The 16,184-nt window shown below is 41.8% G+C and overlaps 1 protein-coding gene and 1 long non-coding RNA gene across 2 annotated transcripts in view; one reads left to right on the top strand and one right to left on the bottom strand.

Annotated features, from left to right (window-relative positions):
- Positions 1-16,184, top strand: part of LOC309698884 (dynein axonemal heavy chain 6-like) — a 242,468-nt gene that overhangs the window by 95,768 nt on the left and 130,516 nt on the right.
- LOC309698888 lies at positions 11,839-13,488 on the bottom strand. The gene is made up of 3 exons (XR_014274206.1): positions 13,385-13,488; positions 12,842-13,183; positions 11,839-12,190 (listed from the first exon to the last, which is right to left on the bottom strand). It is a non-coding gene; the product is annotated as an uncharacterized lncRNA (long non-coding RNA).

The raw sequence follows: 16,184 nt of genomic DNA, 5'->3' as shown, positions 1-16,184 counted from the left end.
TTATGATCACAGTTATAATCGGAAGTATCAATCATTAATCATTTACCATTGTTGAACCAGTTGACAGAATAATCTTTGAACCATATCTATGTTAACATTAATTTACACAGATTATCAGTACTCTAATCAGTCTATTGTTGTTCTGTACTATTCATGTTATTTGCTTAAAGCTGTTTCACAGTTCTGTAATCACTCAGAAGCCTGTGGGGCCTGCTGGACCCTGCCTTGGTTCTATGTTCAGTTCTGCACGTACACAGGCCTTGAAAGTACATGCACGCTCTTATATAACACATGAATGTGTACACACACCCTTAGTAAGAATAGGAGGGTTGTCTGAGGACAGTTTTCTGATAGATATACTTTCACAATAGACACGAATAGATATACACACAACACACACTGGTTTTCTCTGAGTGCTGGGCTGAGTGGAAACATCTGGAGGCCTTATAAGGAGAACTTGTGGAGTGAGGGGAACTTCCTGAGTTCTGAGAACTGACTGATACTTATCATGTGACTTGACGTCATCATTGTAATAAAAGCTTTGTGAGATGCTTGCTCGGGGGAGATCGGCTCTAAAAGGCTTGTGATGCTCATCTTCCACATATGTACATATGTATAATAAAAATCACTATTCTGACATCTACTGAGACCATGCAGTCGTTTGTCTCTTCCTCAAATTCGAACCCTGACAATCTGGTGCCGAAACACCGGTTTGAGGAGGGATATTTTAAGGAGCCTGGCTGACGGTCTAGTGGTGTCAGTCGGACGGCCAGGAGCTACACTGAGTGATGGGCCCCGACATATGAGAGGTAAGCACCGCCTGTTGATGGATCTCCAAAGGTGCCGAATTGGAAATTGAGCGCTAAATTAAAGGTTCACTCAGTGGGGCTTCTGTTCTGTCCGGGGTGATCTTGAGTAATTAGTTTTAAAATAGGGCATAGTAGTCTGACTAAATTTATTGCTGTTTATTTTGGGGGTGAATTTTGAGTTAAGAAGTTATGTGTTTGAGTTAATACGGTTTAAGGTGTGTGGAAACAAATAAATACGGTTTAAGAGGTTAAATGTGGGTTGACTGGAAATGCCAGCCAGTCAATCGGTAGTGTAGGGATAATTTGGTTTTGATTGGGTAGCAAAAACGCGGTTTTGGGTCTCAGGTAATTAAACTGGAGGGCAGGGTACCCACAGTGAGGCTTTTAAAATAAGTAAATTTGATTAGGACTGGGGCGCGGCCCCTAGGAATGCAGTTGTTCAGCGTTTTGGCAGACGCCACATGCAACGGACGCGTTGTTATGTTTAAGCTCGGTTTTGGCCTACCGGGGGAATGTTGGGACGCCCTTAATGGCCAGGCATTCTAGGAGTGAGTGTCTTATACTGCATTAATTGGCAGGTAGAGTCGCGGACCGGCTGCCTCCTATTTAAACGTCAGGAGCTTGTGAACTTTAAGTAAAGCCAAAAGCGTGATCTGGGATATTTCACGCCGCTGGTGGAGATCCGGGTGTCCGGGCGGGGAAGCAGTTTTAAAGTACTAGAACTTAGTAATGAGGCCGTTTTCAAGGCGGCGTACTTGAAACGTGTAATTGATCAGCAAGAGCGAGGCTCTGGGCTGTAAGATGCTTTTAAATTAGTCAAAAATTTAGCAACACCAGCAGAGAAATAGAGAAGTGAGATAAAGTTGTTCTGGCATATGGTGTTTTCTTAGGAATTCGAGCGCTATCGGGAGGGCGTTCCCGAGGCGTGTATTGATCAGCAAGGCTAGGCCTGGGCTATAGGTGCTTTTAAATTAGTCAAAAAAGTTAGGTGTAACCTCTTCTGGTATGACGTCTATGCGGGCCCGTGTGTATATAGATTATAAATTACCGGTGTGTGTAAATAAGTTGTATAAATCTGTTAGATCTGAAATTCCGGCTAAAGACTTCATCTCTAGTAAAGATCTTTTCTCTTCTCTCCCTCTTTCTCTCAGTTGGGATTCTGTGTGTGTATGTGTGCTGGAGAAATAAAAAAAAAGAGGAAAAGGGTCTCTCTCTCTCTGTCTCTGTGAGAGAAAAAAGGTGGGGGCCGAGTGAGCCCGCGGGGCCGAGCGGGTCCGCGGGAGCGAGCGTGTATGCTGTATGAGGAAGAAGGGAGTGAGAGGGAGCGAGTGAAAAGAGTAACCGAGTATTTGGTGATTTTTTATTATTTCAGAGGCACTGGGTAAGAGTTTTGACTTTAGCTGTGAGAGTTGTGAAAAGAGCAGGTTTTTCTTTTGTTGTAGACTGTGAGTAATCGGTGTTTTTCTGCCTATTGTGCTGCGTGGAAGACACAGAAGTGTAGAAATGTTTGTGGTTTATCTTTGTTTGACGTTTTATATAGAGTTGGTTGATTCAGGGTGATTTCTCCCGTTTAAGGGAGGAGTTGCATTGTGGTTATGTTAAAGCTTTGCTGTAGGGGTATGTGTGTGATTTTGTGCTGGCTTCGCATGTTTAAATGGATGCATAGAAGTTTGTCAGTGAGAAATTGTTATGGTGGGGTTTAAAGTTAGTAAAGAGTCAAACAACGCCCACTGTTTTAAAAAGGCCCAAAACATCATAAAAGACACCTCGCATCCTGGCTACTCCCTGTTCGAACTGTTGCCCTAAGGCAGACGGTACAGGGCAATCAGAGCAAGGACTAATAGACTCAAACACAGCTGTTACCCAACTGCAATAACACATCTGAATACTACAAAAATGTCCACCATGCCACTCTTGTGTTAATCTATGCACGGTCTGAAGCATGACTGTGGGAATACTTAGTATTTTAAGTATTCTATCTATTTTATTTATTGAATTTTAGTGTTTTGTTTATTTTTTTTGATATTGCTAGGGATGATGCAATGATCGGGGACCATTCATAATTTCGTTGGTCTCATGACAATGACTATAAAGATTCTGATTCTGATTCTGATTCTGAAATCCACCCTCCTCAAGAGTTCAATAATTTAGGCAGTTATGTTTATACAAATACTAAATGTATGTTTAGTGTCTTCATACAGGTGTTTTTTCTTAACCTGGAAACCTGAGTACGGCAGCAGAAGACAGGCCAGGCTTTGGCTAAAATTCACGGCTGGACACCAGAGTTGTCCCCACCCCTCCCGGAAAAAAAAAAAAAAAAGAGAGAATATAGTTTTAGGCAGGTTTTTCTCGTTGAACTGCTCTGGGTGCTGTGTCCCTGAATCTCACCAGTGTTAACCTCTGGCGGAAGACATGGGGAAAAGGAAGAGATGTTCCTGGTAAATCACTGAAACAAATAAAACCACACACAACCAGAGAAAGGTATGAGAAGTGTGTGGAACAGACACATGTGCGTGTTAGAGAAATGCCTCGTTTGAGAAAAAGTTAAATTAACCCATATACAGACGCACCCATACATGCAATGAAGAAACAGCTTACATACATGTGCACGTACATGCAAGGTTAAAGTAGCGACACTTAACATACACCTGTTTTTAAATGATATAGTTTATACACTACTGACAAATAAACTCTTTGGGTTGCAGGACAACAACGTAACGTCAAAAGACAAAAACACTGGTCTGATGATTAAGTGAGGACACGACAAATTTAGTGGTTAAAAGGGTCGACTTGGGACATGTTTTTGTTGATTGTTTAAGACAAATGACTACTGAATGGTAGAAAATTCCTTTTTAGGTTTCTAAACAGGATCTTAAGAATTTTAACACGTACCTGTGTTGTCCTGTCAACTTGAGGGGTTATGAGTTGATTATATGGTGAGAAAAAAAAACAAAAAAGGGGGGAGACGAGATCTCGTTGTTTCTCCCCTCTCTGGATAACACAGCCAACACAGCACAGCCAACACAACATCATTTTCCTGTTCGCCTGTTTTGTTTTGTTTTTGTTTTTTCTGAAAGCCGAAGCTGACCTGGACTCCTACCCTCCCCTCTACCATCGTTGCCCTCTCCGCGACCATCTTTGACCCTTTGACCCCTGAAGGCCACAGCAGCTGGACTCACAACAACAACTTGAGGATGTCAACAGTGCTGCAAAAGAGCGATCTCATGCAGCAGAGACGGAGAGCACTAAACCTAAAGCCCGTTTCACTACACGGGGGAAATTCCCAGGCTGCGTCAGCTGACAGAGCTGTGACGAGACGCGCATTAAGCCCGGAGGAAAAGGGAGGGTGAGCAGAAGAATGCTGACCTCTGAGAAGAGCCGAACAGCAGAGCTGCAGAAGGCCGTGGAGCAGAGTAAGGACAACATAAACAGACTCCAATCTGACGTGGAAGGAAAGACTCTGAGGTTTTTTGCCCTCAGTAAGAGCTTAAGGCATCAGAGCAGAAACTGAGTATGGCTCCGGAGGAGCTGGCTGCTAATTGAACTCATCAGTCAGACTTGGAGTTTCACGTACAGGACTTGTAATCAGGCGGAAGCTTGCTGGAGCAGGAGGTCGTCAGACTTGACGCAAAGCTCCAACAGCAGGAGTAAACCCTGAAAGACCATACAGAAGCAAAAGGGTCAAGTTACAAGGAGAAGATGCAGGCAGCTGCAACAACGGATGAAAACAGACCCTAAGAGGAGGGGAGGACCCTAGGGCATGCGTCAGGCCGCTGGTTTACCTAAACTACAGAACAGGAAGGTGATGAACACAAACATACACCAACACACGAACACACACTTCTGCATGCGCCGACTTAGAATGAAGAGAAACACACACATGAACACTTATGCACTCGCTAAGGGAGTAAAAACTGATACATACCCATGCACTAAAATCAAAATGTTGATTTAATTTACTAAGAAGTGACACACAATGCCCCAGCTGCTGCAATGAAGAATGCTTTACTGACAAAGGCTCAATGCTGCACACGACAACGTCAAATACAGAATTTGCTATAATAATAAGCCCAGAGGGCATTTGTGTGGTCTGGGGAGCAGAGTCCGGAGCGGTTTGGTTATGAAAACGATGCCTGTGCAAGATATCTGGGGCTTAAGGCCTCGACTCAATTGTTTACTGTACACTAAAAAGAAAAGAAAACACTCTGAGCAGTGGTGCAGAGTGAAAACGAGGAATTAACAGTGTGAGTTTTATTTCAGAGCGCCACGTCATTGTGATGGAGATTTAATAAAGGAGGAACACACGGACAAAGAAGAAGAGAAGGGGGGACAGCCCTTGAGCACGATTGCCTGAGGCATTAAAGTTCTGTACTAAATTCTGGTTTCCAGTGTGAGAAAAGTCACGCAGTGCCAGTAGTAGAGCTAGGTTGAGTGATGATTCTAAATTACTGTAAGTAAATCATCGTACACCGTTCAAGTTTTATGATAACGGGGATCTAGACTTTGTTGAACCCTAGGCAATTTGAACAGGTAAAATTCGAGTGACCAAGTAGCAGTTGAATAAAAGTCATTGAATAAGTGTTGAAATAAACTGGCAGAATTAAGAGAATTAAAACATTTCAAGAGCTCAAATTACTTAATGGTTCAATTTTGTTTCACGAACGCAAAACATATAGGTTTAGGAATATGAAAAGGTTGAGGTGGTGTTGATTTGACTCTGTGTAGGTTTAGGTGGGTATTTTTATTGATGGGAAGAATATTCAGAGACAAGTCCTAAGACCCGGGCGTCTGCATTTTGTTTTTGTTATTTTTCATTTTATTTTGTTTTATATTTACTGATTTTTGTTTGTGAATCTTTTCTTTAAGCAGATCTGCACATCGGAAATTACAAGCATTACACGTCGGCGAGAAAATTGTTGTAAGTGAGTTTCTCCGCATTGAAATGGGTTCTGGAGGAAACACTTGTGGGGACAATTAGAAACGAGAGTCCCTGTCTAAAAAAGGATTCAGCGAGGTAATCCAAACTCAAGTTCTTGTTTTCTTTTTGAGATGACGTCATTTTGCTGAGTGTGGAAACTAAATGCGACGACAGGTTTCACTATCAGCAAAGAATGGATGAATGGATGAAAGACTGGAAATAAAAACAAACGGACTGACTGGTAAAAGATGACAAGACTAGACCATGACTCAAGGTTAACCACCTCCACCTAGATAGGATAAAAGGGTGGATGAATTTATGTGTGTTTCTTTTTACAGGAGTAGAAGGATGACAAAATATTCGAGGATGAGTGAACCTTTAAATGCCATTTTTGTGTCTTGTGTTGTTTACAGAGGTAACTGCGCAGCGTTACCATTTACATTTTTTTCCCTACAGGGTTACAGTTTTTAATGTTTTTCTATTACAGGATTTCTGGGCGGATGTGTGAAGAAACGGTGTTTATGGGTTAGGAGTTGGTGATGCTATTACACTGTATTCTGGTGAGAGTGTTGGGGGAGACACACCCTGTCTTGAAAACTGTGATTCTTTTACAGGAAATGTTTTCATAGCACCTATGGAATGAGGATGGCTGACTACGGTCAATGTGCTGCTAATGTTTGCTTTGCTTTGGTGAGAAGGGTGCAGTAGAAAACAGACAAGTGACATGAAAACAAGTAATAATAACAAATAACAAATTTGGGGACAGTTTAACCTAGAGCCCACTAACTGGCCATTAGGGGCTCTCGCTCTCTCTCTCTCTCTTTCTCTCTCTTGGAGTAACATTGCCCAAAGGGTGAATAAAGCAAATTGTGGCAATAATAGTGATTTAATGATTGGAGAAATCCTGAACATGATACTTGTCTGTTGTGCTGAATCTTTTATTACTCTTATGATTTGCAGGTGGTTGTAAATAAGCTGTTTACTTTAACAGGTTTGCTTTTTAGCTGAATTGCAAAATACAACTAGAACGATTAATTGAGACTAATCGCAACTAACCTGAAACTGAGGAGGTTCTATATAAGGAGGAATTAAAACAGGTATAAAATGCATCTGATCTTTAATTGCAGGTGGGACCATGAAGATTTTTTGGTACAGATTGCAGGTTGTTGCTCATTATTGAAGTGTGCTCATAAAGGTAAAAGCTATATAGGGGGTCTATCATTTGGTCTGTGTTTTAATAATTTAGGTATGGCAAAATTAAAGGTTTCTAGACAATTTAGGGAACGAGTGAGAAGCATAATTGGATGATCAGAAACTGAGTACTACACTCAAGTTAGAATTAAGAATGCCCAATTTGTTTGAGGTCTGTTGTTCATTTTTATACACACATTGCAAATGTGCTTATAAGGAGCTGGCACTTAGTCTGTGAAGGTCAAAAGCTTCATCCGACAACGGATCGGATTGATATATTGGAGCTATTGACTTCACGTGCAGAGGGTTAAATGCATGCACGCTTACACACATAAGCATGGCATAGGATTGGAATAAACAAAGTCAACAACATTAGGTTAGGAGAGCCAGCGCAGGAGAGGTGTTGGCTTTCTGTCTCTTGCAGAGAAGGGAACAGACACCAGACGGGGACACGGAGATATGGGGATCCTTCACAGCAACTGGGGTCAAGTGTCATGGCCTTGGGGCTCCTTGAGAAGATGGATCCCATAACCACAGCGATAACCAGGAAGGGGTTGGCGAAAACTAGGAACACCAGAGACCAACGTGGTTCGAGAGGCTTTTGGCAAAAAGGGGGACACGGCGGTGACAACGGACAACAAACACACAGATTTGTGTAGCGACTGAAGGGTGGTCTAACCCCGGAAGTCGAAGAAAGAAGAATCCGAGGGCGTTTCTTCACTCCAAGAGGAGGTGGTAAAGGGGCCTGAAGCGTGTCAGGCTGAAACTCGAGTCCGAGGCTAAAAGAACAGCTGGGTTGTGGGAAAATTGGAAAACAACGGAGGCGTTGGGATTGATAAGTGTCATAACGTGTTTGTTTGGTTTGGAAATAAATCCTGGTGTGAGTTGGGCTGGCAAGCCAGCCCAAAGAGGAGGAATGTGACCAGGAGATATTTTATTTTGTATTCTTATGATCACAGTTATAATCGGAAGTATCAATCATTAATCATTTACCATTGTTGAACCAGTTGACAGAATAATCTTTGAACCATATCTATGTTAACATTAATTTACACAGATTATCAGTACTCTAATCAGTCTATTGTTGTTCTGTACTATTCATGTTATTTGCTTAAAGCTGTTTCACAGTTCTGTAATCACTCAGAAGCCTGTGGGGCCTGCTGGACCCTGCCTTGGTTCTATGTTCAGTTCTGCACGTACACAGGCCTTGAAAGTACATGCACGCTCTTATATAACACATGAATGTGTACACACACCCTTAGTAAGAATAGGAGGGTTGTCTGAGGACAGTTTTCTGATAGATATACTTTCACAATAGACACGAATAGATATACACACAACACACACTGGTTTTCTCTGAGTGCTGGGCTGAGTGGAAACATCTGGAGGCCTTATAAGGAGAACTTGTGGAGTGAGGGGAACTTCCTGAGTTCTGAGAACTGACTGATACTTATCATGTGACTTGACGTCATCATTGTAATAAAAGCTTTGTGAGATGCTTGCTCGGGGGAGATCGGCTCTAAAAGGCTTGTGATGCTCATCTTCCACATATGTACATATGTATAATAAAAATCACTATTCTGACATCTACTGAGACCATGCAGTCGTTTGTCTCTTCCTCAAATTCGAACCCTGACAGAGGCCATAAAACTAGAGTGCTGAGAGGTCTGCAGCTTGGAAATAGCTGAGACCCATGTTGACGAACGACAAAACCAACTGGTATGTTTGAATGTCTATTCTACATACATTTGGACTCTGGTCCTATGGACAGTGATGGAAACAACTGGAAGAGACATTCATGACGCCCTGCAGAGCTTAAACCACTCTGCAGAGAGACATGTGATGTGCACACCCGGAGGAAGCACCACCAAGCTGAGATGTTTTTGAAAATGTTACTTTTTTAGTTTCACTATTAAATTAACAATTTCTTTGGTTGCTCGTAAGATGCAGTTTGCCATGAGATGAGCTCAATGAATGGGATAACTGCTAATACATTTGTTGAACTGTGTACCTTTTCAGTAATTTAGGGTGATTTGACATATGCTGAGTATAAAAATGTTTGCATTGAAACTGTCAGACATGAGGTATTCATACCTGGGAACTTTTCAGGCATAAAGGTCAAAAAGGGGGGAAATGTTAGATTTGTATTGTTGATTGTCATTTATGCTTAGAAATATTTACTTATATATGCTTAGAGTTTTGTAATTAGTTGTAGATTGGTAGAGGTTTTGATCCTTGATAGTCTGCAAACTTTGTGTGTATTAGACAGCACTTTGGGAGCATGAGAGGTCATACCGTGTCTTATTATTTTATGATAGGATTAACGTAGTTGCGTCTGTTCTAGTCTAAGTGCTCTTTGTTTAGATGAACTGCAGGACTTCCTCACCGTGTTATCTAGGATGAACCATCTAGGGTGAGGGGGAGGCTACCCTCTTCCTGACCAAGGATGTTTGACCCTTTGATCAGCAGTCCCCACACACACACACACACACACACACACACACACAGGCAAGGTACTCTTTGTTTGTATGTAGACGTCGTATGTTAATGAACCTATGCATATTCATGTAACCTCAATAAAAGGGCAGTGTTACAGGAGGACGGACGAGACCAACTGGAGTCAAGCGGTTGTCCGGTTCTCTCCCGTGCACGAGTAACATGAAGAACTTTGCCTATTTGTGTCTTGCTTAGCAGTGTAATTATATTGTCTTCAACGTTCCAGCGGATGGGTTCAAGCTACAAACCTAACATCCAGCTTTACAAAACAGGTCACTTGTGAGAGATCCACGGGGAACGGAGAGGTCCCGGACGCAAAGGCAGTGTGGCTGAAGGTCATTAAGCGAAAGTGGAAGGAGCCCCGCTGGACTGGTCCGTATGAGGTGACCGCCCGGACGGCTACAGCAGTCCAGCTGAAAGGGAAAGGCGACACCTGGTACCACTGGTCGCAGTGTGCACCCGCACACGAGAGCTTGGTGGAGGAAAATTCGTCTTCAAAGAACGCAGGTGTCAAGGAACAGAGGCAGAATAAACCTCTTCACCTGTGCAACGGGCCGACCAGTAGTCCACCTGGAAGGCCGAAGAAAGAAGAGCAGCCTAGGAGGAGATCGCCGCGCCTACAGAAAGGAGTGGTAACAAATTGAGAGTTTGAAAAGGGGTGGTTTAAATAAAAAGAGTAAAAAAGGGAAAGTGGAAGGGGCTTGCTCTGTCAATTATGTTGTCTCTATCTGTATTGGTGGGTATTTTGATGACCTGTGGTTGTTGTCTCATTCCTTGTGCCCGAAGGTTGGTAGAGAAAGTGATTGTAAAGGCAGTGGACCCTGGGGCGGTGGCCCCTATGTCCATGATGCCGATGATGGATCTGGAAGTAGTCGAGTGGTCTGAGGAGTGAACAACAACCTGTGTATCGACCTCTGGTGTGCCAGAGGTCGAAAGGGGGATTGTGGGGATGAACAGAAGAGTATTTGACCAGCATAATATAATCTGCAGTATGATCATTGCTTTAACAATGTAACAGATAGCTTTAAGATGGCCTTAAGATGTTTATGATGATGTTAACTTTGTATTTCAGGTGCAGTTATAACTATTTTATACATATTGCATATCTGTGCTTATTTGAGTTGATGTTCAGGTTCTTTAAAGGTCGTAAGCCTCACTGACGTGACTGTTCAGGTGATACATGCTGAGGGAAAACTAGAACATAGAAGGAATTGCAATACATGCTTACAAAACACTTATATCAGGTCAGTTTATATTAAGGTTTTAGTAGAGGTTCTTGGTTAAAACATTTATTTAGTAGAAGACATACACATAGTCTCAGTGAGCCTCTGTCCTGGTGAAAGGTCAGAAGTGCAACAGGTGAATTGAGAAAGAGCATTTGAGGACGAGACACAGACAGTAGGAGGTGAAGAGGTGACACAAAGAGCATGTGAGGTCAACACGTACACACACATTAGTTAAGATTTATTTAGAGGAGAGATTAGTTAGGTCTAGACAAGAAAGAGGAACAATTCATTTTAAGATAAGAACGGAAAGTACCAAGCCATGAAAATAGAAGATGATTTTCTGGGTGAAAAGTCATGATGATGTTGATCTGATCTATGTATAAAATGTACCGGTGACGCATGAAGGGGCGTCAGTAAACAAACCCTGATGTTATAAAATAATTGTTTGTGCCTTAGTAAGTCGAAGATCAATTGCTGTTTTCAGTGATCTTCCCACGTGTGAATTAAAATCTTCGTTTGACTTCACCCGGCCGGACCAGTGTGGTTATTTTTCGATCACCTCTTGTACCCTTTCTCAATTCTTGAATCTTAACAGTTCCCATTCTGTCCAGTCTTGTCTTTGTATGTTTGTCTGCACATTTAGCTATATTTAGTTTTATTTTGGTAACTGCTGTATTCTGTGTGTTGTGTTCTTTTCACATCCCTCTACCTCCGTATGTCTGTAGTGTTCAGTCTGTCTCCATCTGTTCAATGTTGTGTCGTGCTAGCTGTGTGTTCCCAGGCTTTGTATTCCCAGTGCTTCCAGGCCTACCCAGAGCTCTCTTGTTCTGTATTCCCTAACCCACTCTCTGGTTTTGGACTTTATATATTCTTCAGATTTCCCTGCACCAGTTCGAGTTTGATTTCTGCCTTCAGCATTCTGGATTGGGGTCATCCTTGAACTGGTACACATAACATAGGGTCTTCAGATCACAGAGTGGAAAAAACAAAACAAAACAAAAAGACACCCCTTCCATAGAGAGGTATTTTGGTATTTAAAAAAAACAAACAATTATGTCCAAACATCCACTGTCAGATGTTCCACTGGGTTCTTTTTAAATTATAGAGATTTTTAAATATTGTTGCTTGTGTCCATTTGGAAACATCTTTTTTCAGTTTTAAGATTTGATAATGATCTTTTTAGTGCAATCAATTAACTATAGCATTTTAAAAAAAATCAAATTTTGCTTTTATTTATATTTCTAAAGATTAAAAGAAATACAATTTACCTGAAACATGTATGTGTGTCTCTCTGCTCTGTTTCATATCCCTTTGCTGAACTCTGCACGTGAAGCTGTTTTTGTGTCTCTTCTCCACAGTCACTCTGCTGCTGACAGTGTAGAGGTCATCAGGACCTCTGAGGGTCTCTGTAGGTCCAGCAGAGAGGAGGTTTCCCTCACCGTCCAACCACAGCAGCTCAGGCTCTGGATACCAGCCTGCAGACTCACACTGTAACACCACCCTGCTGGTGTTTATGTTGATTCCTGATATTGTTGGTAATGAAAGAGAGCCTGAGGATGCCAAAGAGAAGAATGTGTTCTTACAGAGCACAGTGTTTCTGGTCAATTATATCAGCAATAAAAATGGTTTAATCAGTTTGGATAAAGGTTCCCTCCAAGCGTACTGTGCAGAGTTATATGTTCTAACAATAATTTACTTCTGCAAATTGTTTATTTCCAGCTGGAAAATAAAGGTTGAACTGTTGCTAGAAAATGTCACAGTTCAAGAAACTGCCATGGTGCTATTGCCAGTTTCACACAAGGTCATAGTGTACACAGCTCTATTAGGATGAAGATGGAAAACTAAGATAAATTATTTTCAAAAATATTCAAAACCTGCATAGGATCAACCTTCTTATTTCCTGCCATATACCGGTAATGCAAAAATCAAAAAATATATGCACCATTGTAGTTGGTAAAGGACAAAGTGACTGGTGTGTGATAAAATAATGGAAAAAACCAGCAAAGACTGGACTGGATAAAGTTGATTACTTAAAACAGCTTTATATTAACTGCAACAGTTTCATGTAACTATACAGCCAAATGGTCCCCACGGCATATAAAGAGACATCTTTGTAAGGATCACTTTACTGTGTGTTAAAGTTTTTCCTTTAATTTGTCATCAATTTGTATCTCACAGTGTACTGAAAAATGTCAACTTACCAACAAGAAGTTCAATGATAGATTCTTTGTGCTCTGAGGGAAAAAAGCATCTGTATCTGCCATTATCAGAGTGTTTGACTCTAGTGAGTTTCAGTGAAAGGTCTCCCTGCTTCAGTTTGTCAGTGGACAGTGATGTCCTTCCTTTGTAAGATGGGTTTTGATTAACCAGATGGTTTTGGCCCTCGTACCACACATGGACAAATCTGGGATCCAGGTCAGGTCTCCCCCACTCCAGAATCTCAGAAACAGCGTCTGATGGAGGTTCTAGGTGGCATGGTAAGATGACATCCTCACCAACTAATGTGATTATTGTTTGAGATGGTGTTACTGTCTCAGACTGACCTGAAAAGCACAGGACAAAGTTTATATCTTACAGTCACATTAATGTTTGTGGATTCTTTGCAGCTGACTCTTGATTGTTTAATTTTATTTCTATTGTGCTGATGTATATGTGCAAAATCGTGAAATATCTTCAAACCTTGTTTAACTTTATATTGAGTTTAAAGTATTCAAATTAGTTGATGAGGTTTGTGTAGAAGTTACCTGTCTTAATATCTATCAGAAGGAGCAGGATCACAGAATGGTGAAAAAACAAAGAACATAACTGAGGTTTCAAGATGAGCTGGCCATACTGGGGAAACATCCTGGTGCTCTGGAAATAGAAAGAAAAGAAGTTCTGGGAGACGAGACTCAGGTAAGTGACGGACAAGGTAAGCGACCCATGTTGTAGGTGACGTCAGACGCCGGAGATTTTGGCGGAGAAAAAATCTCCGGCGGAGAAAAAAAAGCAAATGGTAGCATAGAGTTTAACAAAGGTTTTTCAAGCTTCAGTATTACCAAATATACTAATCAATTGTCATATTTAACATCATCTATCCTATCACCTTTAACACCCTGGATGACAACGGGGAGAGTTTAGACGCTCTCCAAGATTACATCGACCGCTGTTTTCAAGATTTAGTAATGAAGAAGGCCCACAGTACATCCTCCCCGACCAAAATTGAGACGCCGTCATCGAAGAGATATCGCCCGGCAGACTCCCCCGGTACAACATCGCCTGCCGGCAATGACATCGCAGACATCCTGGAGTCAATCGACAAGCGATTGTCCAGTTTCGATGCGAGGCTGGCCCTGGTGGAGATTTTACACCGGGAATTTAAATCTCTGAGAGAATCCCTGGAATTCAGCCAGCAGCAGGTGGAAACGCTTGCCGCTGAAAATGCCACGCTACGGGAGTCGGTTAAATCTCTCACCGATAACGTGACCCAGCTAAACACTGAAAATAAAAAAATAAAAGAATCCGTTATCGATTTACAAGCCCGTAGCATGAGAGATAATCTTGTGTTTTCTGGTATTCCAGAAACTGCCGGAGAGGACGCGGAGGCAACGGTGAAAAGCTTCATTAAAATCCACCTGAAGCTGCCGGAGGACATCGTAAAGAACATCGATTTCGATAGAGTGCATCGCTTGGGGGGCGTGCGGTCGCGGACCGGGAGACCACGGCCTATTGTGGCCAAATTCGGTCAATTCAAACAAAAGGAACAGGTGAAGAGTCGCGGCAGAGAGCTGAAAGGAACGGACTTCAGCGTGAACGACCAGTTCCCCAAAGAGATCCTGGAACGACGCAAGGTCCTGTTCCCAGTTCGACGTAGCTTCATCCAGAAAGGCTCCCGTGCTGTCATCGCCGTGGACCGGCTCTACGTGGACGGACAGCTGTACCGCGACCCCGGCACCACACCGTGGTTATATTGACTGCACTCCAGATAAGAACCCGCTACACTCTTTTCTTATTCATTCACACTCTCTCCTTTAACATGAGTTTAACCTAGTAATTTCAATATGATGTCATAGCAGATATAACACCGTCACCCTCCGTCATTGCTTTAATTGGAATGTTTCCGTTTCGTTTCTTTTTTTTTGGTGTTGCTCACAGTTCATGTGGTTTCTTTCTTTCTCTTGTCTTTCACTGCTGTGATCACCTACTTCCCCACTCACCTACAAACAACACCCTCTATTTCTCCATATTTTCACACCACGATCACGCAAACACATCAGCTCAACGGCAGCACATTCACAACAGCCTCACAGCACGCACAGACTTGCAGGACACATAAGCAAGCCACGCTTGTTCATATTAGTGAATATTCACACACATAGTCAGACTTATGGAGCCTCTCACCACACTTCTTTTTCTCTTTCTATTTACAAACAAGGGATGTTTCCATATTCTCTCCACCTGTCTAAACGAAACACCCAGCGTACATCATTAGACATACACGCACAATTAAGGGCATGCTGAGGTTTGTCACATGGAATGTAAATGGAGCTGGCACCAGAGGAAAGAGGTTAAAGATATTTAACCAGCTTAAAAAACTACAGGCAGATGTTGTTTTATTACAAGAAACTCACAGACCTGTCACAGGTTTAAACGAACTTAAAACACCTGAGTTTCCTAACGTGTTTGCAGCCTGTTATAATTCTAGACAACGGGGAGTAGCAATTTTAATACATAAAAATGTTAATTTTACAGTACTCGATACAGTTATAGATCCAGAGGGTAGATTTCTAATTACTAAACTATCAATATTGAACAAAAAACTATGTATTGTAAGTATATATGGTCCAAATGTTGATGAACCCTCATTCTTCCACGGATTTTTTAGTGCACTCTCTGAACACCTTGATTGCACACTCATTCTTGGCGGTGACCTCAACCTTGGACTAAATGAAGACATGGATAGGCTCAACACAACAGGAACTCAGCGCAATTGGCAGTCCACAAATATAATCAATCAGTATATGAGCGACTTTGGTCTTTGCGATGCATGGCGCTCTCTTCACCCCACCAGTAAGGAATATACTTTTTTCTCGCATGTTCATCACTCTTACTCTCATTTGGATTATTTTTTGGTCAGCAGCTCACTGCTGTGTGACATTTCAGACACTGAGATTCATCCTATAGCTGTCAGCGATCATGCTCCCGTATCCTTAACACTAATACACAAGAATAACACTACGCCAAGAAAAAACTGGAGATTTAATATATCACTACTTAAAGATGAAGACTTTATTAAATTTTTTAAAAAGGAATGGACTTCATATTTAGACTTTAATGACACTCCCGGAATATCTGCTTCTGTTCTATGGGAAGCAGGGAAAGCTGTGATGAGAGGTAAAATAATTTCTTTCTCATCACATAAAAAGAAAAAAGAAAACAAAAATATTCAGGAATTAGAAAAAAACATCAAATCACTAGAAGAAGCCTACGCGTCCCACCAAGATCAGGAAACATTGAACAAAATATGCAAAACAAAACTAGAATTAAATGAAATTATTAATAAAA

Source organism: Aulonocara stuartgranti (genome assembly GCF_965226115.1).
Source record: "Aulonocara stuartgranti genome assembly, chromosome: 22".
NCBI classification, from domain to species: domain Eukaryota; kingdom Metazoa; phylum Chordata; class Actinopteri; order Cichliformes; family Cichlidae; genus Aulonocara; species Aulonocara stuartgranti.
Note: the sequence above shows the minus strand (reverse complement) of the source record. Positions and strands in the feature narration are given on the sequence as shown.